Genomic DNA, 26,132 nt, shown 5'->3' with positions numbered 1-26,132 from the left:
AAAGAGAAAGTTCAGAGAAGTTTAAGGACCTCAAAGTTGGAAGTGAGTAGGAGTGAGTGGGATGGGAAGATACATCTGGACAGGTTGAAGGGACAGGTTTTAAAGGTTTTTTAAAAACCATGTTCTATCTTGATTTCTAAGAGTACAAGAGACTACTGAAAGCAGATTTGCACACTACTTTGACTGGAAAATGGAGAATGTTTTGAAAGGATAAAGACTTGATTCAGAGATCTCAGTTAGGAGGTCAGGGCAAAGCAGATGGAGCTTTTACTGAGGTGGTTTTGATGGAGACAGAGAACATATTTGAGAGATATTCTGGAGGTTGAATTGACAAGATTTTGTGATAGGAGTTTCCAATGGGGAGTTTCTAATGACCCCAGGTTTCTGGCTTCTGAAACTGGGTAGACTTTAGTGTCATTCACTAAGACAGGAAGCATTGGAAGAGGAGGAGTTATGGAGAGTGGGGAATGGAGATTATTATGTTGCATTCCAGATGGCTAAAAGATGCCTAGAAGGAAATGTCACCAAAGAGGTGCAATAGACCAGCCTAAGCCTAAGGGCCTGTAACAGGTGAGAGTACAATGCTGGAGATACATATTCAGACACCTGTGGCCAACAGATGATTATAGACATTATGGGAGTTAGTGAGCTTACCTGACCCTGGAGCAGCCTTGGGCAAACTATGGCCCGCGGGCTGGATCCGGCTGTTCTATCCGGTTCTCTTGCTCTCCCCTCCGCTCCTTTACTTTGAATTTATATTAGTTCACACAAACACTCCATCCATGCTTTTGTTCCCACCCTCCAGTCCAGTTTAAGAACCCATTGTGGCCCTCGAGTCAAAAAGTTTGCCCACCCCTGCCCTAGAGTGTAGAGTGGGGTGAACATGATAGCCTAGGACTGAGGCTCAAGGAATGCCACCATTTTTGGTCAGATAAAGGAGGCAGAGCTGGAAAAGGTAGATTAAGTAGACTGACAAATGGGAGGAAATCAGAAGAATGGTATCACAAATCAAAGAAAAGATAATTTTAAAAGGAAGAAGTAGCCAACAGTGACAGATGCTGCTGGGAAGTCATACAAGCAAAATACTGGAAAAGTGGTTATTGGTTTGATTGAAATAGATGGTCTTAGGGTTACATGTGAAGTAAGTATGATAGAGTTATGATATAGAAGCAGTTTGGAGATAGTTGGGTTAAGTGGGAAGTGAACAAGTGTACATGATTTATTTAAGAAAATTTGTGAAAGAAGAGAGAGAAGATGGAAGCTCAAGGGAGAGATTTTGTTTGTTTAAGTTTTTAATAAAGAAGTTTAATCTCATACATATTTCAAAATTTCTTATCAAACATTATCACTAATTTATGCTTCCACTATTGGCATATGAAATTGCTGGCAATCACTTAGGGCTAACTAGAATAGAACATTATTATTTGCAGTAGATTTTAAGCTCTGCTAAAGCAGGGATTATTTTTTATCTCCTTTGTTCTCTAATGTATACTGAGTATCTGGAACAGTGTTTAGCACATAGTAGGTGCTCAACAAATATCCATGGAATGAATGAATAAATGAATTACATATATTTGTTAAGTTGAGGTATATAAATGATATCTCATTATTGCCTTAGTGTGGAAATCATTTTCAACTAGTAATCTCATACCTAGAGATGCCCACTGAACTGTGAACCCCTCAATGGAAAAAACAATAATCCTTGTCATAATGTCCAGAGATTAGCACTTAATAGGCTCTCAACGTATTTGTGCAGAATGACTGATTTTCTCCCTACAAAGCGGGGGTGGAAGAGAGTTTAAGTAACAACCAATAGTCCAAGGGACATTGCATAGGGAGCTTGTTTTCAGCTCTTAAACTTTAGTTTATTTAAACCAAAACCAAAAGTTTTTTTTTTAATCTTTTAAAATAATTCTGTAAGGGGATTAAAACCTGGTGGTCTTCACTTGACTATGGCAGTTCATTCTTGGCATTATAAAGTGTCCCCAGTACTGTAGAGTTCCAGCACATGATGAAGAGCATGCTATGTAAAGGTCGCAAGTTAATTAAAATGCTGTCCTCAAAGAATTTTTTAAAACACAGGAAGAAAGTGACAAGGTTAGGACATAAAAAATAGCAATGGAGGACTGGTGTAACATAGAAGACCAGCTAAGAAAGGAAAGGGGCAAGTTATGCTTGACAGGTAAAATACCTAAGGCTATCATCTTCCTCATGTTGACAAACTGCTATCACAGCTGCATTTCTCACATTAACAAAAATCAAGCTACAAACCATTCAAGAGATACAAGTAGCACCTCTACCAAAAAGCCCAGGACCATTTCTTACTGGTTTTCTATTTACAATGCAGTGCAACCATTTCAGTAGGAAAATGTTGCTTTAGAACAGAAAGATACACAACTATTTGGGGCTAAATGGTTAAGTATCTAAAACTGCTAGATGAAAAAAAATATGCTGGGCAAAATATTATGGACTATCCATCTTCCTTTTCTTCTTTACACAAAAGATTTACTGCTATAGCTCATTTAAGGCTCAATGCAAAATGAACAATCTCTTTGCAGAAAAAAACGACCTACTCTTTCTGCACACATAATCACAAACCTGCACTGTAATTGACACATTTATTTACTTACAGCTTATTTGTGTTCTACATTTGTCTGTGGCTGGGCCTCTGCAGGTGGAGTGAAGTGAACTGTTGCAAATTTAATTAATGGTGGTGAGCTGGGTATATTGAGGCTGAAACCCCTCACATTTCTTCTTTCATGCCTCATGAAAGTTATTAATACTTCAGTCATAAGAACGTATACAGAGGGGACTGATTAGAGTATGGATTGATTAAAATGTAATGTTACAAATCACTCATTTAATTATAGTTTCTCAGTTTTAAAAGGGAATGTAATGATTAGCTTATTAATTTCAATGATCACTGGATTGTTCTCTACAACTTTGCCAATGAATTGTTTAGAATTGGCTTGGATGCCTCCAGTGATGGAGATCTCATTACCTTATGCAGAAGTCCATTCTAGCTGACAAGTCTGACTTTTTTGGAAGATTTTTTTCTCACATTGCCCTGAAATCACTTTTCTTGAACTTACATTTTGTGATGGTTGTGTTCATTGTTGTGGCTATATCAAAACTTCCTCTTTCATATGACAAGCTATTATGTAAAGATACGTAATATAATTCATCCAGGTATTTTCTTCCCATGGAAAGCATTTACAACTTAAGTCATTTCTCAGTTGACTTAATTCAAGTTCCTTCAACATCCCCATCACTATTTTATCAATATTTTTTCTTAAAATATGGTTTCACCACAGAATTCATTATTCCAGCTATGGCCTGACCAACCCAGAAAAGAGCTTTGTTAACACTTCTCACATTTTAGATACACTGTTAATTTAGCTCCAGAATACATTCAGTTTAGATAATCACATCAATTTATTGATCTATGTTGAATGCACTGACAACTATATTTTGTCACATAAAGCACTGCTAGGCCATGACTCTCCCATTCTGCACCTGTCTAATTTGTTTATGAACTAGAATGATAGGAACTTACATTTAACCTTATTTGGTTTTAACTTGTAAGATCTAGGCCATTTCTGTATTCTTTTAATAAATGCTTTGATGGTTTTCGCTCATCAAATCCCCTTATCTTTGCCAGTTCCCTGTCACCCGCAGGTTTCAAGCACAGAATTTAATCATGCAATTCACTGATTGATATATTAAAGCTCAACATTTCCTCTAGGTGGGCATCGTTTCATTAATCAAACTCTATGGATAAGGTCATTCAACCAATTTCAAACCTATAACTGTCACATTGTAGTTAAGAGCATGGATTGAAAAGTTGGGGATCCTAGAGATGATTCCCAAGCCTACCACAAAAATGAGGTAATATTTTAATTACCCTTGATAAATTATTTAATCCTTCAACATTATGGTCTTCTTACTTTTAAAAGGAAATAACGTCTACCTCTCAGAGTCTGAGAAACACTTTAAAGGAGATGAGTACAGAAACTGCTTAGCATAATGCCTGGCACTTAGCAAGTACTCAATTAATACTGGCTATCTTCATCATTGTGTTATTTAGGGAAAAACGAGCTGTAATAACAACTAACTCTAAGATTTTAGTGCTATAGAATACTAGTTGGCAGGTGGCTTTTTTCTGTGCTGTGATTCAGGGACCCAGGCTCTTTTAATCTGGGAACTCAGCCATCCCTTAAGATCTCCAGGTCTTTTTTATCTAAGAAGAAGAATCTAAAAGGAGGATGGAAAAGGCTCACCTACTTCAGAACTACCATCGCCTAGATGTAATATAAATCACTTCAACTCATATTCCATTGGGGAACCTAATCATGTGACCTCACCTCGCTTTGAGGAGGGATTAGGAAATGTGGTCCCAGGCTGGGTGGTAAAGGAGAGCACACAGTTTTGGTGAATAGTTTACCATCTCTGCCACAATCACCACCACCAGTTACAAATGTCCTTTCATTAAACCGAATGTAGCTCATATTCCATTATCTTCTCAAGTAGGATTCTGCAGTGATGAAAGAACTGCCTGACATTTCATCATGTTATTCCTATGTACCAAAAGGTTGTGAGGCATCATGGAATTATTACAGAAAACAAGAAAATAACCTGATAGGTAATTCAGCATATGCCTCCTGACATGCCTAGAGTTGTCCTAAATTACAGCACAAGGTTGAAGGAATCTCATAGCCTGGTTGCACTGATTGACAAAAGTATGATGAGTTGGGCAGTGACAAGAACTTCATTTGATATATAAACAAAAAAAATCATTTAATCCAAATTATTAATTTAAAACAACTTACTAAATCTATTAGTTACCTTTCTTATATTAGTATACACCATTAATTTAGCATATTAAAATATTCCCATGGATATCATTATGATCATTTATAATAATCAATTGCTGTGATATATATATATATATATATACATATATATATATATATATATAAAATATATATCCTATCTAATAAAGAGGGAATATGCAAATTGACCATTACGCCGTCACAAAGATGGTGGTGCCCAGTCCCCTTAGCCCTGCAGGAGTCCCACAGTTCTTTCAGCCCAGCTTGGAGCGGGGGGGCCTGGGGCGGCAGGCACACAGTGTGGCTGGACCCGCCCTCAGCCCGCCAGCCGCCCAGGGCTGGCCCAAGGCGCAGGCAAGCCTTGGATGGCGGCTGCCCAACCGACGCCCGAGGCGTAGGAAAGCCTCAGATGGCGGCTGCTCAGCCACCCAGGGCCGCCCGAGGCTCAGGTAACCAGGGCCGGCTGAGGCTTGCGCTGCCAGTAGTGGCAGCAGCAGAGGTGTGATGGGGGCATCACCTTCCCCTGATCGCTGGGTCGCCTCCTGCCTCTGAGGGTTCCCAGACTGTGAGAAGGGGCAGGCCGGGCTGAGGGATCCCCCCTCCAGTGCATGAATTTTCATGCACCAGGCCTCTAGTGTGTGTGTGTGTGTGTGTGTGTGTGTGTGTGTGTGTATGTGTGTGTGTGTGTGTGTGTGTATTCATGTAGGATTTAGAATATCCAGATATATACTATAAAAAAAGCAAAACATGGCCAATAATCCTCAGTTAGAGATAACAGTTTACACTTTTGTGTATTTCTAATATTTTTCCCAATTAATGGCTACATTACATTACTTGGTAAGTATATAAATAGACCATTGTTCATTTAGACAATCCCTATTATTGGCTGCATGTCTATGTAATTATTGTTTCATGTGCCACAGTACACTGTGGTGCAATCTTAGCTTACTGCTCTTTTAATTTTGCATACTTATTTACTTTGCAAAGTTGTAAATTGAGGGTACTTATATTTTTAGGTGACATGAAGCTGGGCATGATTAATGATAAAGCACTGAGCTGTACTAAAGGCATATGCTCAACATGCATTTGCCTAGTTCCTGCTGCTCCAAACATTATCACTATGTTGTTTGCTGTAAACATTAACTGAACAGTCCTAGAGAGTGCTGTGCCGTGGCCTTTACTAAAGGTCTGGCAGAACTTACTTTAAGAGACCAAGGCTAAATTTTCTAGGTCCAGAATGGTTTCATACAAGTGAAAATGGGTGAAAGACTAGGATCAAAGGCAGGCCAGATAAGGAATAAAGTCACAAAGGATTAACATGAAACTGAGTAGTATGTTGAGAGAAGGGGGAGGGAAATGCAGGGAAGGGTCCATATGTTTGGCCTTGGTGTTGGCACATAGGAAGTGAGGGAGCTGGTGGTTAACAGCCCATTTGACATAATTCCCTCCTGTTCCATGCATTCATTGCCTAGCTGTATATACACACTTAGCAAGATCTTCCCAAGCACAAGGTCTAACAGGTGGCATTCTACAAACGTTCCCTCAAGCTTCCCAACACTTGATGCTCAAACACTAATCGCGGTACTGCTTGAAGGGACTTTATAGATAGAACTAAGATTACTCATCATCCTTAAAATGGGGAGTTTGTCTTGGATTACCTCCATGGCCCACTGTAATCACATGTGCTCTTAAATGAACATTAAAAGGCAGAAGGGGTTAGTCAGGAAGGAGCAGCAGAAGAGATGAGGCAGAAGGGGAGGTCAGAGAGATTCAAAGCATGAGAAGGACTTGAGCTACGATTGCTTGGTTAGAAGATGGAGGCAGGATATCAAAGAAGGAACGTGGCCTCTAAAAGCTGAGGATGATCCTCAAACTTCAACCCACAAGGAGATGGGCACCTCAGTCTTACAACTGCAGGGAACTGAGTTCTGCCAGCAATCATAATGAACGTGGAAACAGATTCTAAAAAAACCAGCATTGCCAGACTATGCCTCATTTCCTGATTACACAACTGTGAGCTAGTAACTGGGCATTGTTTTAAGCCACTAAATTTGTGTTAACTTTTTATAACCAATGATAGAAAACCAAGAGCGTCTCAATCATATTTAAGCATAAATTCCTGTGCCAAGTACCCAAACCTAGTAATCATTGATTTACTTGTCTATGTTCCTCTTACAAAGCCTTAAATTAGTTTTGATAAGTCATACCTTCTTTGACTTCACATCTTCAGTGACTATTACAGTGCCTAGAAAAACATGATTGCTGAAACACTGACTGAAGGAACAATGCTGTCAGGCTACAGTCAATGAGCTGAGCATATATTCAATCAGAATAATTGGGCAATGATTATTTTTGCCAATTTATTGAAAAAGTATAGTGATTAAGATTTTAACTTTAAGTTTAGTCCTATAAATTATTTTTCAGACATTTCACCATCTGCTTATCTTCTTGGAAGAAGTAGTCCATAAAACCACAAGAGAAAAGTAAATTATTAATCATACAAAAACTTAGGAAAAGGCACTGGCGCTTTAAAAAAGCATTTTTTTTCATAAACTTATGTTTATGGTTGTGAATTTATATTGCGTACATGTAACTTATTAATAGTTGGTAACATTCCTATTTCACATGATACAAATATTGTGTTTTATATTCTGTCCCATCATGTGCTGTAAATGGTCCACTGACCTCCTTGCTCTTTTCCCTGAATCAGGTAGAGAGGGTCTCTCCTCTATGAAACCATGGATTTGGGCTTGTCTAAAGGTATGCACACTTCTGTTTAACATGCTGTACAGCAAAAAAGAATCTAGTTAATATGGGAGATAAAACAGTGCATTTGATCTCTTGCTCATTTTTTGGACCCACATAAAAGCCACACTTTTAAAGCAGCCACCAGAATGTTCTGCAGAAATCTGAGACAAAAACTGATGCATACCCAATAGCAGCTCCTAAGGGCATTGCAGCAGGCAGAATGCAGAAGGATCAGCAGATGATTTCCCTGGAATCTCTGCCAAAACCTCCACTTCTGTGAAAGAGGCCTTTGGGAGTTGTGATAATGAGGTGTGGTTAGGGTTTTGACATCTGCTCTTACAGATAGCATGGGAAGCCCTGGCCCTTCCCAGACCAACCCTGACAGCTGAGTCAAGGAACCCCTGATGGCTCGCCTTCCCACTAAATCTTATGCCTCCATGAAAACCATCAGAACATTTTTATCCTCCAGAGACCTGCAGTTGGCAAACCAACAAAGGTTGGTCTAGAGAGAGGGGTATCCTGCACTCGACAACATGTTTGTTTAATTGGTAGCTAACTTTGCAAATTCCCTCTGAGCTGGTAAATGCACAGGGAAAGATGTGGAGACTTCAGAGGCGTACACCTGTGAATTGCTTACCACCAAACACCCCCATATGTTGTGTCACACATAAGCAGTTTTCCTAGGGAATGGGGTAGCTGCAAACACAAATGATTTACTCTCACAATAGCCTATTTTTGTAAGGAACATATGTTTAAAAAGCTAGTAATATTCGGAGCTCTGCTTATTTTAACATAATTTTGACTAGCCACATTGTATATCTAGGAGGTCTAATTTTACAGCCCCTAATAGGAGAACTACTTTAGCATCCTTCACTTGATAATGATTTTGTGAAAGAAAATGGAAAGAAATAAAAGTTATAAATTTATTAAAAACACAACAAAATATAACAATGGCACTAGGAAAGCAAAACTAGTGTCATGTGCAATCTCACAAAGCATCGTTACGCCATGTGTGTTTGCTCTGCACTTTGGAAGCACATTAAAATTTCAACTCATGAGACTACAACTTGGTCATGGTTCTCCAGTGGACTAAAGGAGTTACCCTCAGTTGAAGCATGCCTAACTTACTCATTGGGAGTGATTTGAGAAGTGCAAGAATCTGGGAGTATATGTAAAATAATCCTAACCAGCAATAATTTAATATGTATGCATCCTCCTTATTTAATTCTCAAGGCAGTCGAGTTTTTTAGTACATATTAGTTTCTTGCACAAATGCACTATCACTAAGGAGGTTTCTTAAAACTATTTAATGCACATGTGCTCTTGAATTATATACAGACTTTTACATGTGCATATTTATTTCCCCCATATCAGAGGAAGAGAGGTAAATAGGAAAGAAATAAGGTCCTCATGATCTTTACTATTTTCTTCTGTTTCTTTTATCTACATATTTGTCAAAGCAGAAATTTCATTTTTCTATTTTTAATAGTATATCATTTTATGTTATATCCTTGAAGAGTAATCTTGACTATGTGTAGTGTCTCATATTATACCCTTTAGAACTAATGTTAGCCAATATTCATTTGTGCACTTAATCTTTTATCAATACTAGAGGCCTGGTGCATGAATTTGTGCACCAGTGGGGTCCCTCAGCCTGGCCTGTGGGATCAAGCCAAAACCAGGTCTCTGACATGCCCCCGAGGGGTCCTGGATTGTGAGAGGGCACAGGCCAGGCTGAGGGGCCCCACTGGAGCACGATCAGGGCTGGGGAGGGATGCAGGAGGTTGGCCAGCCAGGGAGGAACTGTGGGAGGGATCCAGGGCATGTCCGGCCCATCTCATTCAGTCCAGATCAGTCGGACCCCAGCAGCAAGCTAACCTACTGGTCAGAGCATCTGCCCCCTGGTGTCAGTGAACATCATAGCGACTGGTGGACTATCGACTGTCTGCCCCCTGGTGGTCAGTGCACGTCATAGTGAGTGGTTGAGCAGCCTTTGCATATCATTAGCATATTATGCTTTGATTGGTTGAATGGACGACCAGACGCTTAGCATATTAGGCTTTTATTATATAGGATAGGATTTGATAGTGCCTGGAGAGAAAGGGCCATATATTTTTGGTGCTTGGCACTCAGTAATGGTTTTTTAATTCATGTGGGGGAATTCAAATTGAATATGTGGGGGAATTCAAATCGAATATGATGGGACCTCTAACCTGGAGAAACTCATAGTCTAATGAAAGGAACAGGTATATTGCATTTGTACTTGGTGTAGGGTCTTGAGTCATAAATAGAATTAAACAATGAAGTGAGCAGCTTCTCTGGCAAAGCACTATGTCCTAATATTTGGGGATTAGTATCTACTGCCCTTAAATAGCCCGATTTTACCACCAGTATTTGTTTATGGGGATGGCCACTTTACGTACGGGGTGCAGTGTACAGTATTGAGCAGAGAGACCCTCTGTAAGATCCTAACTGACTCATATGGAGCTTTAAACAATGATTTACTTAGCATTGATCTGTCTATCCACCAAGCCTGAAAAAGAATCAATATAACTAACTTTCTATTTCAAGAGGCAGCTGATAAAATTAAATCCTTATTTTTGGTGGATCTGAGAATGGCTTAAGAGATGAAGTTAAAAGAGTCCAACCTGGTATTTGGGGGAGGAAGATGCACATAGAACCCTTTCCAGAAAAATTTTGAAAGGGATTATGAAATATGAAATACAGTAAAATGGTCAGGATCACCTCATGGGGCAAGGAAGGCATACATAGCCAGGTCTTAAAGATTACATTAAATTACCTGGCCAGTGTGAGCTACTTACATCTCCATATCTGATTTCAGCTATTTCTGATTTGGGCTTCTGGGTTTTTAGATACGTGGTTCTATTTTCTCTTTCAATGACTCAGGTTGTATTCCTTTTGACTTTGGCTTTGCTTTTCTGCTTACCCTTTGCTGCTAATCTTGATTAGTTTTTTCTTATTGTTTTTCTGGTCCCTTTTTCACTCTTGCTCCATTTCATTACTTAACCAATTCAAGGACTCCTTAACTTGGTCAAAAGACGGAATCTGAGTGTATTGGCAGATGATTGTGGTTTCTAGAGCAATTCAGCCATAACTGTCTATCCCTGGGGGCCAGAGGGCCAAGGAACTCCTCATCAGGCTTAACTCGTTACTTACTCCTTGACTCTTGTCTTTGAAGGTCAATGGATAAATACAGGGGACTGGTAAACTTCGGTGAAAAGCCTCCTTGCTCCTGCTGCTTTCTCCCACAGCTGTTCCATTTTGCTTAAAGTTACCCACCCCAAGTACTTCCATCCTCTGCCACTATCTCTCCCTTACCCTCTTACCCTCCTGTCTGTCTTACTGTTACAGGTGGAGAGAACTTCATGTCTCCACTGGTTGCTAGTGGGAGTGGGCTTCTGAGAAAAGGAATTTTCTCAGATTTGCACAGGAGGAGGATATATTGTAGAAAGCTTTATTTCAATGGAATCAAAACCCTGAGTTTCAAAGGTTCTATTTCCCTTTGTTCCTTGCCCCCTCCCCCCAAGAAAGAAGTCCAGCTGTGCCTTCAGTAGGGAGGGCTACAATCGAAGCCATTGCCCAGAGTTTCCATTCCATATTGGAGCAGTGTCCAATCCTGCATTAAGCTAGCTTAGTTTGTGTTCCTAGTTGTAGTCCATCCATCCATTGTGTGTGGGGTCTGTATGGCCGGGTACCATGGGACTATGGAGGAAACACAAGCAGGAGCAAAGCCAAAGGAACCGGAGAACCAGGAGAGCCATGAGTCAAGAGAGATGGCTCCTTTGCCTATGAGATTATGTATGCACACTATTTTGTGGCCTTGCAATGGCCCTGCCTACTCAAGCCAATCCATGCTTCCCAGGCTTGACTGACAGGCACTTTCCCTGAGTCACCCTGACTCATTGCGCATGTGTCCATCTTCTCCTCTGCTGGACCCCTTCCCCCAGTGACCTGCAGGGAATGGTTCCCTGGGGCGTGTGCAATTCCAGCTTTCTGGTGAAGCTGCCCCAAATGGCCATGCTTGTGATGTCTGGCCTCTTTTGCTCCTTTCCTAACTAATTACAATGGTATCATTACCATGCTCATTTTTTCCCCCTATGTCACTCATCATCTTATACCAAATAATGTAACTTAAGTTTATTATTGAAAATTTTCTTCCACTAGAATATAAATACCACAATTCTTGTTTGTTTTTACTAACATAGCCCAAGGATCTAGAATAGTACTTTAGCACATAGATTATTTTTAATAAATGTTTATTGAATAAATGAGTGAATGACTTCCATGCTCATCCATAATTAGGAAAGGATTTATTTTGCATTCTTAATGCTTATTTAAAATATCTATTTGCAAGGAATCTTTTCTTCAATCAAGTGTTATTTCAGAAAATGGCATTTCTCTCAACAGTATGAAAGGATTAGTTTTTACTGTGAAAAAAAAGCTTTGTGAGAATAGCTTTGATAAGCTAGAGATGCTAAAAGAATGTTAAATTTGCTTCTGTACAATATACTCTGGGAAATAAAGGTATTTACTTTAGGCTCATGTTATCATGAACATGAATTTTATTAACCTGTTTGTAATATACAAAAGGATATGACAGCACCCTATACCTGAAAGGTAAAATAAAATATTGTCTTGCTACTCCTCTGTAACAACAAATATATCTTAGTAACCTGCAACGCTTACAGGTCTTTGTGTGAATGGGAAAGGAAAAAAAGGTTCAGAGACCTTAAATGGCAAAGAAAAGCAGTAATGTATTGTTATTCTTCAACACTTAAGGAAAGAACATAGAAGTGCTGACAAAATGAACTTGTCTGCATCACTATAAGGGGATGTAGGAGCTATTTTAGAAAAAAATTGATTTTTTAGTAAATAAAAATATAGAATTTAAATAACCGGTTCTAAATTCTTAGAAACTATGTGCTAGACAAAATTTGTGAAATTCTGGGTTTACCTATTTTTAGTGAATAGTAAGAAAGCATTATTTTTTGACAGAAGGTTCAAGGGCCTTATGCCAAAAGGTGATTAAATTGCTCAGTTAAGTGAGCAGAGATGACAAACAGGACCAGCTATAGACCAAGGATTGGCCACGTCAGCTCTGCACACAGTGTGAACTATAGAAGTGTGCATTTGGGGAAAATAATAACGAAATGGCCACTCAAAAGATTTTAATAAAATGGGCAACCCACTTTGATGATATCTTAATACTTTAAAAATATATCATCCAAAACGCTAAGATTTTGAAAGAAACTTTGGATCTGGGAGTGGTTAATTTTATAGAAAATATTCTTGTTGGTTTTATTATACTCTTAAGCCACAGAGATATAAAGCAAAAATATTATTGCTTTAAATCATGGTTTTCTATGAAGGGTATGTAGCAAATCATTTGTAGAACTTTGGAAAAATACCAAGTCCCAGGTTCTGCTTCAGATAGATGGGATCCGGATGCCTTGGGGTGAGGCTCACAGCTTTATTATGGGAACATTATTCAGGTGATTCCGATGCCTGTTGCTGGTTTCTTATCACTACAGAAAGAGAACCCATTTGTGTAGATTCTTGATAAGTGTCTAGAAAAATAACTAGATGAATGAAGCGATATATGGAGTAAGGAACAGATGATAAGTAATTATTTCAGTTAAATGCTCTTCAAATTTACAATTCTTGATCAACAATTCTGAAATCTAAAAAGCTTTGAAAAGAACAACAACAGAATAGATTTTTTAACAACTCATTCAGTGGCAAACCTGTCCTGCCCTCATTTAGTTTTTGGCAAAACCAGATCTGAGCTGACATGAGGCTCTTTGTGCTCTTTATTTACCCCACGTGTGACGAGCCACGTGCTCTGTTACAGAAGCATGAATCTTTTTGTTATGGAGGTGTACCTGATGGACTATATTGCATGATGTTGCCTGTTTAGAATATGAAGAATTCAAGTCCTAAAATATATCTGGCCCCAATAACTTTTGGATAAGAAATGGTAGATTTGTAATAATGGCTTCAGTTGACATTTTGTTCTATTTGTCCTGCATCAAACTGATTTGAGTACCTTCTACTGCTTGGCGCTAAACTCCTCGAGGGAAGGGATCCTGATATGCTCACCATGTACAATAATAACCTTACATATTGGGTTATTTAAAATAGCACCTCCCTAGGCCTATATTAGTCAGGGTTCAGAGAAACAGAGCAAATTATATATATATATATATATATATATATATATATATATATATATATATATATAAAATTGATTTATACTTGGAGTTGGCTCACACTATTATTGAGGTGGAAAAGTCCCACATTCATTTGTTTACAAGCTGGAGACCCAGGAAAGCTGGTGCGGTAATTCAGTCCAGGTTTGAAGGCCTGGGAATCAGAAGCACCTGTCCCCAAGGACAGCAGAATAGGAATGTTCCAGCTCAAGCAAAAAGAACAAATTTGCCCTCCCTCTGTTTTTTTATTCTATTCAAGGCCCCCACAGATTGCATGATGCCCAGCAATCTCAGGGCAAACTCCTTTACTCAGTTCACCAATTCAAATGCTACTCTCTTCTGAAAACACCCTCACAAATAATTTTTCATCAGCTGCCTGACATCCCTTAGTCTACTCAAGTAAACAGATAAAGTTAACCATTACAAGGCCCCACATCAATCTTAAGAGGGATGCAGGGCCTACCTTCCCCATTATAAGGACAAACAACCTGAGCCAAGTCATTGAACCATCACAGTGCTCAGGGAGAGCCACAGTTAGTGGTTGGTATTTAGTAAATTGAACATTGATTTAAATTGAGTTGAGCTAGCAGCTTAGTTTTTTGTTGTTGTTGTTTTTCCCCCCTACAAGTAAAGGACTGTGTGGTGGCCAAAACCAGAAAATATTTTAAAAAGACTTATAAAATATGTAAACATTTTCTAAATCCCATGATCAAACATAAGAGTTAAGGCATGGCCTGGCTGGTGTGGCTCAGTTGATTGGAGCATGGTCCCATGTACCAAAAGGTTGCAGGTTAGATTCCCAGTCAGAACACATACCCAAGTTGCAGGTTCAATCCCCAGTCGAGGTGCATATGGGAGGCAACTGATTGATGTTTATCTCTCACGTTGATGTTTCTCTCTCTTTCTCCCTTCCACTCTCTACAATTAATGAAACACATATATCCGTGGGTGAGGTTTAAAAAAAAGGAGTAAAGGGATGCACATTTTATTTATTATCAGAGTATTCTTTACGTGTAAAGATGAGTGTAGAAGGGTAAGATTGCTAAGTTGTGAATCTAAAATGTTTCATTCTATTTTTTCAGAATTAATACAGTAGTTGCCCTCATCTTTATACACTTTCCTCAAATAACAAATAGTCATGCTTAGCATAACCAATGGATACAAGACATTGGGGGGGGGGTGCAGGTAAAGGCATGTACTGGGGGGTAGGGGAGGCCGGGGGGAGGTCAATGGGGAAAAAAAAAAAGGAGACATATGTACTACTATCTGTAATACTTCAAACAATTAAAAAAAATAAAATTAAATTTTAAAAAAAACCAAAACCCCAAAAAACAAAAAAACACATAGTCATGCTTAGAGGAGAGGTGTGTGGGAGATGGGCTTGGGAGAAAAGGGTGATCCCATGTCAACCTCATTCCCTCTCTAGCAGCAGAGTCTTCAGGGGACCACACACAGCGCTCACCATCCTCTTCACCCCAGGCTGGGTCCCAAGCTGCCTTCTCTGACTGCCCTGTCTCTCAGGGCATATTGGATGCCCAGTGATTTCAGAAGGGGACTGTCATTTTTCAAATGCAAGTGTAAGTAGGTGAGGGAAGAGGAGTGAGAATAAAGCGGCCTGGTTTGGCTGCAGTCCTAAATTGCTCTGTGCAAGCCACGCGATGTCTCTGTGTCTGCTTCTCCATGTGTTAAGTGAAAATTGTCAAACTTGTCCCACACCAAGTGGCCGTGGGTATGCAATAACTGATGTTTCTAAGAGTGCTTTGAAAATTATTGTATACTTAATGCAAGTGAAGTATTAGTTGAATGCATTGAGTTGAATGAAATATGTTTCCACAAAAAACCTTCTGAAAATAGATTATTAATTATTCATTGCAGTAAATCATCATTAATATTAATATTAATCAAGTAGACACATAGTATGTTTTCCAAGTGCTTAGACTTTGGAGCCGAGCATTCCTGCATTTAGTCTGCGTCCTGGCCCTACCACACTGTGACCTCAGACCACATATCAAGCCTCCAAGCAGCATGTTCCTGTTCTATAAAACCAGGAAGGTAGTAATGCTTAGATGGTGAAGAAAAATGCATATTAATTGGTTGTCAATAAACATGTGTTAAGCTCCCAAAGATATGAAGTGAAAATTCGATTAGCCTTTTCTCTGCTTCAGACTAATTAAAGGTAGAAATGAGGTGTGGGGAGGGAGGCATCTCTCAAGTGCAAACAGCTTCTATACTTGTAGACTTGAAAACAAAACAGAGAATCTGTGGGGTTTATTGGACTGTGTTCCTTTGAAAATTATTGAATATCTTTATTCTTTCTGGTGTTAATTCTTTCTAGACATTAATCATGCCTTCCTAGGATTAAAGATGAAAATTGAATTCTTTGTTAAAACACCGTGTTCTATACAATGTTAAAGTGAGGATGATAGAAAAGGTGTGGAAAAACGGAATCGTTCCTGAGATTATGGTGAACCAGATAGCAGGAAAAAGCAACAACCACCACCACCACCTCCAAATACAAAACACCTTGGCTATACATATTTACTTTTTAAAAATCAAATAAATGTAATAAAAACCACTATCTTTTGAAAATAATGGTCTTTTTGTAGGAAAGTAAAGGATATCCTTAGAGATCAAAAACAAAATGTGACTCAAACCCAGATAAGTAAGGAGAGGGCCTGAGGCTATTGACCAATCATTAGTGATTTAGGGCTCTTGTTTCAATATTTATTTGAGGAAAAAAAGACAAAACTGAGGGCCCAGATAAGATATGTTGTCAAATGAGGAACAGTGAGCATAAAGCCAGGAACACTGAAAAGCTACACTCTCAGTGAGAAGGTCGACTGGAAAAAATTGTCCCATATAGGTATGTACACTAGAAACATGGTTGTCTTGTCAGAGGTCCTGGAGAGAGGAGAAAAATAAAGTCTCCCCTGAGGCTTTATAACCATAAGCTATTCCTCAAGTGGGTAGATGATCCTAATTCTCATCACCCACAGGTTTAAAAACCTCCACAGTAATAATGTATTTTAAAGTGATCCCTGGTTGGAAGTTTCTGTAGGTCCTTCATAGAACCAAGCACACATTCTCTCTGGAGGAACACATTAACAAGTCTATTCTTAAAATACCTCCACAAATAAAATGCCAACAAAAGTAGCTGAAGAGGAAGTTACAAAACACACAAGGAAATAATTATCATGAGTAATAGCAGTAAATACAACTAGTAGAATTAGACTCACAGATTTCAGTTTTTAGAATTATTTTTGGAGAACATAACATAATATTTTAACAATAATAAAGAGAGAATTGAAAATATAAGTCAGGAACAAAAGACAGGGTAATTTGAAAACTGAACCAGAACCTTTAGGAATAAAAATATATAATGATTGAAATGAAAAATGTAGTTGTTGGGTTAAAGAGCATGTTAGACAAAGGTAGGTAATTAGTAAAGTATAAAATACATGTGAAATATATTTTTTCCAAAATAGTGTACAAAGAAATAGAAAATATCTAAAAGAAGGTAAGAGAATGAAGCGAGTTCTAATGTGGATGTGATCAAAGTTCCAGAAGGTGAAAATAGAGAGGCCAGGAAAGAAATTTTTGAAGGAAAAAAAGGCTTAGAACTTTTCCTAATTATTGAAATGTATGAAACTTCATCTTCCAAAATCACAATAAACTCAACACAGGCAAAAAATTTCACACCTTAACAAATGAAAGTGAAACTACATAGCATTACAGGAAAAGTAATAAGAATTTTTAAAGAAATGCCAGACTTACCTGTAAAGAAATGACAGTTGATTTCTACCTAGCAACAATGGAGGCCAGAATACCTTCAATGTGCTAAAAAATAAAATGAAGGACATAAAGGTATCAGCATAAATTAATATAATATAAATAAAGGTATGATAGAGAGGATTAAAATAGTCAAATTTTTGAAAGCCTAATAAAATTGACAAATCTTTATAATATTAATCAAGAGTAAAAGAAATATGATATAAATTAGTAATATAAAATGAAAAAAATTATTAATAGAGATAGAATGGAGATAAAAGATATAACTATATGCTTCATTCTATTTGAACCTCAGAAAAATAACATTGAGAAAAAAAAAAAGCCAGCTATAGGAAAATTTATTATGCTACTAAACTATTAATATACAAAGTATATATAACTAAGCAATATTTTGTTATGGTTACATCCAGATGGAGTGAAACCACAAATAAAAACATGAAAAAGGGAATTATAAATCCAGGATTTAGAATTGTGGTTACCTCTTATAGAAGTAGACAGGATAATTTGACTAGAGACAAATACACAGAGGACTTTTTATTTTTATTTTTATTTTTATTTTTATTTATTTATTTATTTTTATTAAGGTATTATATGTGTACATATCTTACCATTGCCCCCCCCACCCCACTCCCATACATGCCTCACCCCCCAATGTTTTGCATCCATTGGTTACTCTTATATACATGCATATAAGTCCTTCAGTTGATCTCTTATTTCCCCCACCTCTCCCTAACCTTACTGCTGTAATTTGACAGTCTGTTTGATGCTTTACTGCCTCTGTATCTATCTTTTTGTTCATCAGTTTATAATGTTTTTCATTATCCCCAAATGAGTGAGATCATGTGGTATTTTTCTTTCATTGACTGGCTTATTTCACTTAGCATAATGTTCTCTAATTCCATCCAGGTGCCTACAAATGGTAATAATTCCTTCTTTTTTATGGCAGCATAGTATTCCATTGTGTAGATGTACCATAGTTTTCTGATCCAGTCATCTGCTGACGGGCACTTAGGCTGTTTCCAAATCTTAGCTATGGTAAATTGTGCTGCTATGAACATAGGGGTGCATATATCCTTTCTGATTGGTGTTTCTAGTTTCTTAGGATATATTCCCAGGAGTGGGATTACTGGGTCAAATGGGAGTTCCATTTTCAGTTTTTTGAGGAAACTCCATACTGTTCTCCACAGTGGCTGCACCAGTCTGCATTCCCACCAGCAGTTCACGAGGGTTCCTTTTTCTCCGCATCCTCGCCAACACTTGTCGTTTGTTGATTTGTTGATGATAGCCATTCTGACAGGTGTGAGATGGTATCGCATTGTCGTTTTGATTTGCATCTCTCGGATAATTAGTGACTTTGAGCATGTTTTCATGTGTCTCTTGGCCTTCCTTCTGTCTTCTTTCGAAAAGATTCTATTTAGGTCTGTTGCCCATTTTTTTATTGGATCATTTATCTTCCTTTTATTAAGTTGTATAAGCTGCCTGTAGATGTTGGAGATTAAACCTTTATCAGTGATAACATTTGCAAATATGTTCTCCCATACAGTGGGTTTTCTTGTTGTTTTGTTGATGGTTTCTTTTGCTGTGAAAAAGCTTTTTATTTTGATGTAGTCCCATTTGTTTATTTTCTCTTTGGCTTCCATTGCCCTAGGGGCAGTATCAGTGAAAAAGTTCTTTTGGCATATGTCTGAGATTTTGCTGCCTGTGGATTCCTCCAGTATTTTTATGGTTTCCCGTCTTATATTTAAGTCCTGTACCCATTTTGAGTTTATTTTTGTGTATGGTGTAAGTTGGTGATCTAGTTTCATTTTTTTGCATGTATCTGTCCAATTTTCCCAACACCATTTATTAAAGAGACTGTCTTGACTCCATTGTATGCTCATGCCTCCTTTGTCAAATATTAAATGCGCATATTGGTTTGGGTCGATATCTGGATTCTCTATTCTGTTCCATTGATCTATATGTCTGTTCTTGTGCCAGTACCAGGCTGTTTTGAGGACAGTGGCTTTGTAATACAGCTTGAAATCTGGTATTGAGATCCCTCCTACTTTATTCTTCTTTCTCAGGATTGCTGTGGCTATTCGGGGTCTTTTTTTATTCCAGATGAATTTTTGGAGAGTTCTTTCTAGGTCTGTGAAATATGCCGTTGGTATTTTATGTTAACAAAACAGAGAAGATATGCATATCGAACACTAATTCTTTCAAGCCCCAAACCCAAAATTAATGTTCAATCATGTAATATTGGGCTACTATCATTTGGTAATTTAGCCAGTCACAAGGAATAACATGTCAGAAGATGATATAAATATTTTTTCTGCTGTCTTCATGCTCAGCAAAATCAGTAATAACTCTCACTTTTTCACATATTCTAAATTATAATTCAGTGTGATGGAAAGCAAATTGTACTGGGGTACATGGTATTTATTTTGCATTTGTTAACACACTATTTGAAACTGCAGACTTTGCTTGGGAAAGTACTTTTTGATTGTGTATATTTCTGTATTCAGGTGATTCAGGGATATTTTTCTAAATGTTCTGTATTCTGAGACATGCCCAATTTCCTTACTTAATAATAAAACAGTCTATGACTTATTGTAAATCAGTAGGGATCCGGCAATAAGGTGCAATACATCATGAAGGCAGTGCAGGCTATCATTGGAGATAATAAGCAGGTGCATTAATATTCATGCTTTATGCAATCCTGGTTGTGCTTCTGAAAAGCTGTAGAATACATTCCAAGTTTTATGTTTGCCAGTATATTTTTCCAGTGATTTTCAGATAGTTCTTGTAGCAATTCACTCAAGGCATCACTAGGTAATTTAGAAAACTTTCTCCATGGTTTCCATTTACTTAATTATATACTCAACTAATGTTCCTCTGCGAGTGTGCATATTCCTTTTTTGTTGGACCTTGGGTCTGTCTTTGTCTCAGCTGGAAGTGCTGTTGTGTAAGGCTTATTGTATATGCATGTCTGTATATGTGGTGTGATGTGTGTAGTGGGATTAGGGGGCAGTGAAAGGGGAAAAAACACATTGCCCTATAAAGTACAGTATTGAAATGGCAATTTAGGCTTTGTTTCCACATAGATGACCTAAGAGGAAAGAAAAGAACGTAATGCTCTGCTCCAGTGGGTGCAAATGTACCAACAGAACTGCACCACCACATAAGGATACACAGGCTAAGCACTGTCCAACTCCCCCACCTCTGTCATACAATGTGTCAATACCACAAATAAGGCATATGAAAGTGTACTATTTTTAATCTTTAAAATGTGTGATTTATATCTGTCCTTATTTAGTTCATTGATAAATAAATTTACAATAAAGCCAATATATTATGTACATGGATCACATGAGTAAGCATGCATCTCAGGCTTAATATCCCTATTCTTTGAAGTTATATTTAATTTATTTTTTTATTTTTCTAGGAATTTAGAAAGACCATCTCTATCTCTTTTAGAATCTTAACTATATATCTCCTGTGTCTTTATACCTCTCCAGGGAGTGAAGAGACAGGGTTGGGAAGAAAAGGAATACTCTACTGTCTTTATATTATTACTCCTGCCCCCACTACTATTATCATATCCTTTGGCATCAACATCACCACTAACTGCTGGAGGGATTTCAATGGAAGACATTGAGCTCCTGGGAGTGTGCTACTTATCCTAGCCTTCCTCATGCTGCTCTTGATTCCCTTTTGTTCAGACATTTATCCTTTCATGCATTCATTTAGTAAATGTTTACTGGGAGTCCACAGTACACCAGACACAATGCTAGATGATGGAAATATAGTGAGAACAAAAGGGACAAAATCCCTGTCATCATGGAATTTATATTCTGGAGGTGGGTACATTTGCAGGGTTAATTCAACCACTTTAGATTTTTTTTGCATTTTGTAGTCTCAATCTATGTTTAGAGTAGAGGTGCTAGAATAGGGATCTTTTAATTTCTCCATATTTTATATGAACAATTTATATAACATCAACCTTTGTCTTTACATATCAGCCTTTGATACATGGAGGTAAAGTTTCAGGAATACATTAAAGTTTCCCTGACACAGTCTCACAGGAATCTTTAAATATGTTTGCAGCCTTTGGCATTGCTGTTTGGTGATGAGAATATGTTTGCATCAGAAGATGCTAAGATTGTGTAAGAAAAAGTTAGGATCCCAGATTAGACATGAGAAAAAAAAGTCACCAAAAAACTCACTACTTGTCATGATGGTGCTGGGTATATTACTGAGTGACTGCTCCATAGACGAAAGATGGACCCCATCCCAAATTTGTTCAGATGTTTAGAATGATGATGTCACAGTTGTACCAAAAGGCATGAAAAGTTTTGTTTCTCACAGAGTAAAGTTCCCGGGAAGAGCCTGGTGGCTCTCGAACAGGACAAACAGTAATCAGAACACCCATAATCACAGTATGGGACATAACTGAGTGAGCAAAATGAAATTTTAAAAAGGGGTGTAGACACAGAAGACAGAGAAAACCAGTTTATGCATAATTATTTCTCTAAAGAATAGAATTGAAGTAATGGAAAAGAAAAGAAATAATTAAGGATTCCAAAAAGACTATATACAGATGATGTATCATAGAATTGTACACTTGAAACATTTATAATTTTATTAACCAATGCCACCCCAATAAATTTAATTAAAGAAAAGACTTCATAGAATAAAGACTTGAATCTTTAAACTAAAAGTGGAAATTGTCGCTAGAAAAGTGACAGACAACAATAGATAAACTTAGCAAAATTATTACATTCAAAATAAAAAGCAAATACTGCGGCACCCCAGAAAATAAAACAAAACAATAAAAACAAAAAACACAATAATTTACCTGTAAAAATGGGAAAAAAGTCCAGTTTTCTCAGATTCCTCCCTGATATCACTCAGTAGTGTTAAGTGAAGCAATGCCTTCAGTTCTAAGGGGGAAAATGGGGCTCAAATATTTTACACTCAGTCTGATTATTAATTAAGGATACAGAAAATAGACATTTTGGTTATCAGCCACAGTGTTCTAGTGAAGCTGCCTGAAGAATATATTGCAGAACAAAGTTCAGACATTGGAACTAGTTGAAAAACTCTAGCCGATGTACTGTAAAAGGTAATTGAGTCCATTTAATTGTGGGACTCAGGTTAAAGTGAATGCATGGCTTCTGGTTATAGAACAAATATAAAAATATTCCAAAACTCCAACAACATAGAAATGATATATGGTGTAAGAAAATACAATATTTTGATTTTCTCATCTTTTTTAGAAGAGGGAAAGGTGGTATCATTTAAAGATGATAAATAAAATAAGGATCTAGATATTCAGAGTTGAAAAATAGGAAAAATAATACAGTAAGTAAAATAGGGTGCTGGGGGGAAGAAGGCAGAGGGAGAAGCAGAAATTAAATAATTGTGTTAATGCTCACAATGGGGAATAAAATCCAAAGACACAGTAAATACATACATTAAATGAAGTTTCATTATAAAGGTAATAATTAGAACAAAATAGAAACTTTTTTATATTTTGGGAAAATGCACCCTAATGGTACAGTAGAAGATAAAAAAGAAGAAACCACTTAAATAGCTTTATTTGTAGTGATATAGGATGATGTTCAAGATATATTGTTAAATGGAAAGAAGTTGCAAAATAGCATGCAAAATTATATGTATATGTTTGTTCATTAATATACTTAATGTATATATTATTGTTTATTAATAGAATAGCACTTGTTTCTTTAAATTATATTCCACTAAATAATAGCTATCTGAAGAGGTGGACTATGTAGCCATAGTTGTTATTATATTATGACCTTATATCCTTAATATTAATATTTTACATTAATATCACATGCTTAACATAAAACTATATCAAATAAAACTATAGGTGCTGCATATGTATATCTGCATGTGAGTAGCTTATAATCAGGCTAAGACTAGACTGGCAAAATTGGAGAATACAGGATGCATATTAATGCTCAGTTATGTTACACAAGCCTTCTGTGAAACCTTCTGAGATTATTGCAACCTTTGGTGGCTGGCCTCCCCTCCCTTTGATTTTTAACAGCAATATTTGACTATAATATATTTGAACATTACACTATACTAGAGGCCAGGTGCATGAAATTCGTGCATGGGGGAGGGGGGTGTCCCTCAGCCCAGCCTGCACCCTCTCCAATCTGGGACCCCTCGAGAGATGTCTGCCTGCCCATTTAGGCCCGATCCTACCAGGGCCTAAATGGGCAGTCGGACATCCCTCTCACAATCCAGGACTGCTGGCTTCCAACTGCTCGCCTGCCTGCCTTCCTGATTGCCCCTAACTGCTTCTGCCTGACAGCCTGATCACCCCCTAACCACTCCCCTGCCAGCCTGATTCATGCCTAACTGTTCCCCTGCCAGCCTGATTGCCTCCAACTGCCCTCCCCTGCAGGCCTGGTCCCCCCCAACTGCTCTCCCCTTCAGGCCTGGGTCCCCCCCAACTGCCTTTCCCTGCAGGCACAGTCGCCCCCAACTTCCCTCCTCTGCCAGCCTGGTCACACCTAACTGCCCTCCCCTGCAAGCTTGATCACCCCCAACTGCCCTCCCTTGCAGGCCTGGTGCCTCCCAACTGGCCATCTTGTGTCCACATGGGGGCAGCCATGTTGTGTGTTGGAGTGATGGTCAATCTGCATATTACTCGTTTATTAGATAGGATATTTATCATTTTCTAACAGTTGAGTGTGATAGTCTTGTCTTTATAGAGGAGATGAGAATGATTGCCAAGTCCTTTCACAATTAGTTACTAGTATTTAACACAATGGTCACATGAAGCAAAACAATTGATTAGAAATTCCAGATATACACAATAACACGTAAATAATTATTACAACACCTGCCACTAGATAATGCATAAGAAACTGAGGTACAGAGAGATGAATTACTTTGCCCCAAATCAAAAGGTAGTAAGAGACAACATTAGGATTAGGACCCAGGCTGGCTGGCTGCAGAATGGATGCACATAACAGTGCACTGTGTGTGACCTGTTAAGCTATTTGACCTCACTGACTTCTCTTTCTGTGTTGGTGAAAGATGGAGAATAATGACTCCCTTTATAAAGTTACCATGACCGTTATTAAGAGAAGTACATCCATGAGCTTTGTAAGCCATGAAGCTCCATAGCAGACTCTCGTCTGGCTGTCTTCATGCTGCCATTGTTGCCACAGCATCATGTAAGCTCAGCTCATAGAGGAGCAAAGGTTTGCCTTAGATTCCTGTAGGGATAATCATTTCCTGGCTTTTCAATCTCAACACACATGTGTTTGCTCTGACTGAACAATGTCCATGCCCTGAAACAGCTTGTGTCCACTGAGAGAGACTACCTAACAGGGCATAGTGAGGGAAGGGCCATCATGAGGTTCTGAGTTTTGTGCAAAGACCCAGGAGAGAAGAAAGGGGAAGGGAAAGATTGTGGTACTCAAAGAGTTAAGCAAACCTCTTCCAGCTTAGGAAAAAGACCTGCAATTTTAAATTCTAATAATCTTCCCATTGGGAGAAGCATCAACAAGTTTTGCATTGTATTTATGCTGCACAGCAACCTTTTCGCATCATTTTTAGTCCTCACTTTCCTGCATATTTTCCCACAAAGACTGTCCTTGACCAACACCAGAAATGAATTTGATTTCTCTAATGCAGCAGGTAATTGGATTTTTCTTTATTGAATGCATCCCTTTAATGACTGTCTCTGCTCCTTGCCAATTTAGCAAGTGCCCTGACATTGATCTGATGATATGACTTAAAATAAATAGTTGGAAGCTGGGGGTGAAAAGGACCAGCTGTCTGGCATCAGAAAAAATGTATTTTGTCCTCATCTTGCCATTTTACTGAGAAATCCGTTACCCTTGAATGGCATTTTTGCAAAACATGCTGCTGTAATAATTAGTCATATAGCAACAGATTGCCTCCTTCTAGAAAATATAGCAATTATTTCCCAGAAAGTGCCCTGGAGAAAACATTGCAAGTTGAATAAAATTTACCCAATAATCATGCTGTTCCATGAAAATATCCATTACTATGCATACTCTTTCCAGAACAAGATAAATATTGTTGAACAGAATTAATTAAATCTTTTTAAAAGCTGGCAAAACATGAAATATTTATTTAAGTATTTATTTGCTTAACTTGAGGTTTTGTAAAAATAAAATTCAACATAAGATTGTTATTCAAGAAGGTGACAAAGGAGCAGTGGATAAAATTGTTGTATTTGAAAAAATAGTGATTCTTTCCTCGGGGAAGTTGTGACATAAAACTCTTTTTATGCTCAAGAATATATGGGATATAAATTTTCTATTTTTACCTTTATTCTTTTTTAGTAACAATGTAACTCACTTGATTCATGGTTAATTTTTATTCTATCATCTTCCCTTTGTTTATTTTGATAAATGTCATGATTTTTTAAATTGAAGATACAATTCATGGGTGAGAAAATAAAGTCTTGTAATTCTAATGAGTCACGAAGAAAATAAGTTTTCTTTTAAAAATAAGTTAACAAGTGTTTTTTTTTCATTTT

At 37.8% G+C, this 26,132-nt stretch overlaps 1 protein-coding gene across 3 annotated transcripts in view; it reads left to right on the top strand.

The window, feature by feature from the left end:
• TMEM117 (transmembrane protein 117) overlaps positions 1-26,132 on the top strand; it is a 450,126-nt gene that overhangs the window by 259,115 nt on the left and 164,879 nt on the right. The gene's annotated exons all lie outside the window — the stretch shown is intronic.

The sequence above is a fragment of the Plecotus auritus genome, assembly GCF_963455305.1.
Source record: "Plecotus auritus genome assembly, chromosome: 3".
NCBI classification, from domain to species: Eukaryota; Metazoa; Chordata; class Mammalia; order Chiroptera; family Vespertilionidae; genus Plecotus; species Plecotus auritus.
Note: the sequence above shows the minus strand (reverse complement) of the source record. Positions and strands in the feature narration are given on the sequence as shown.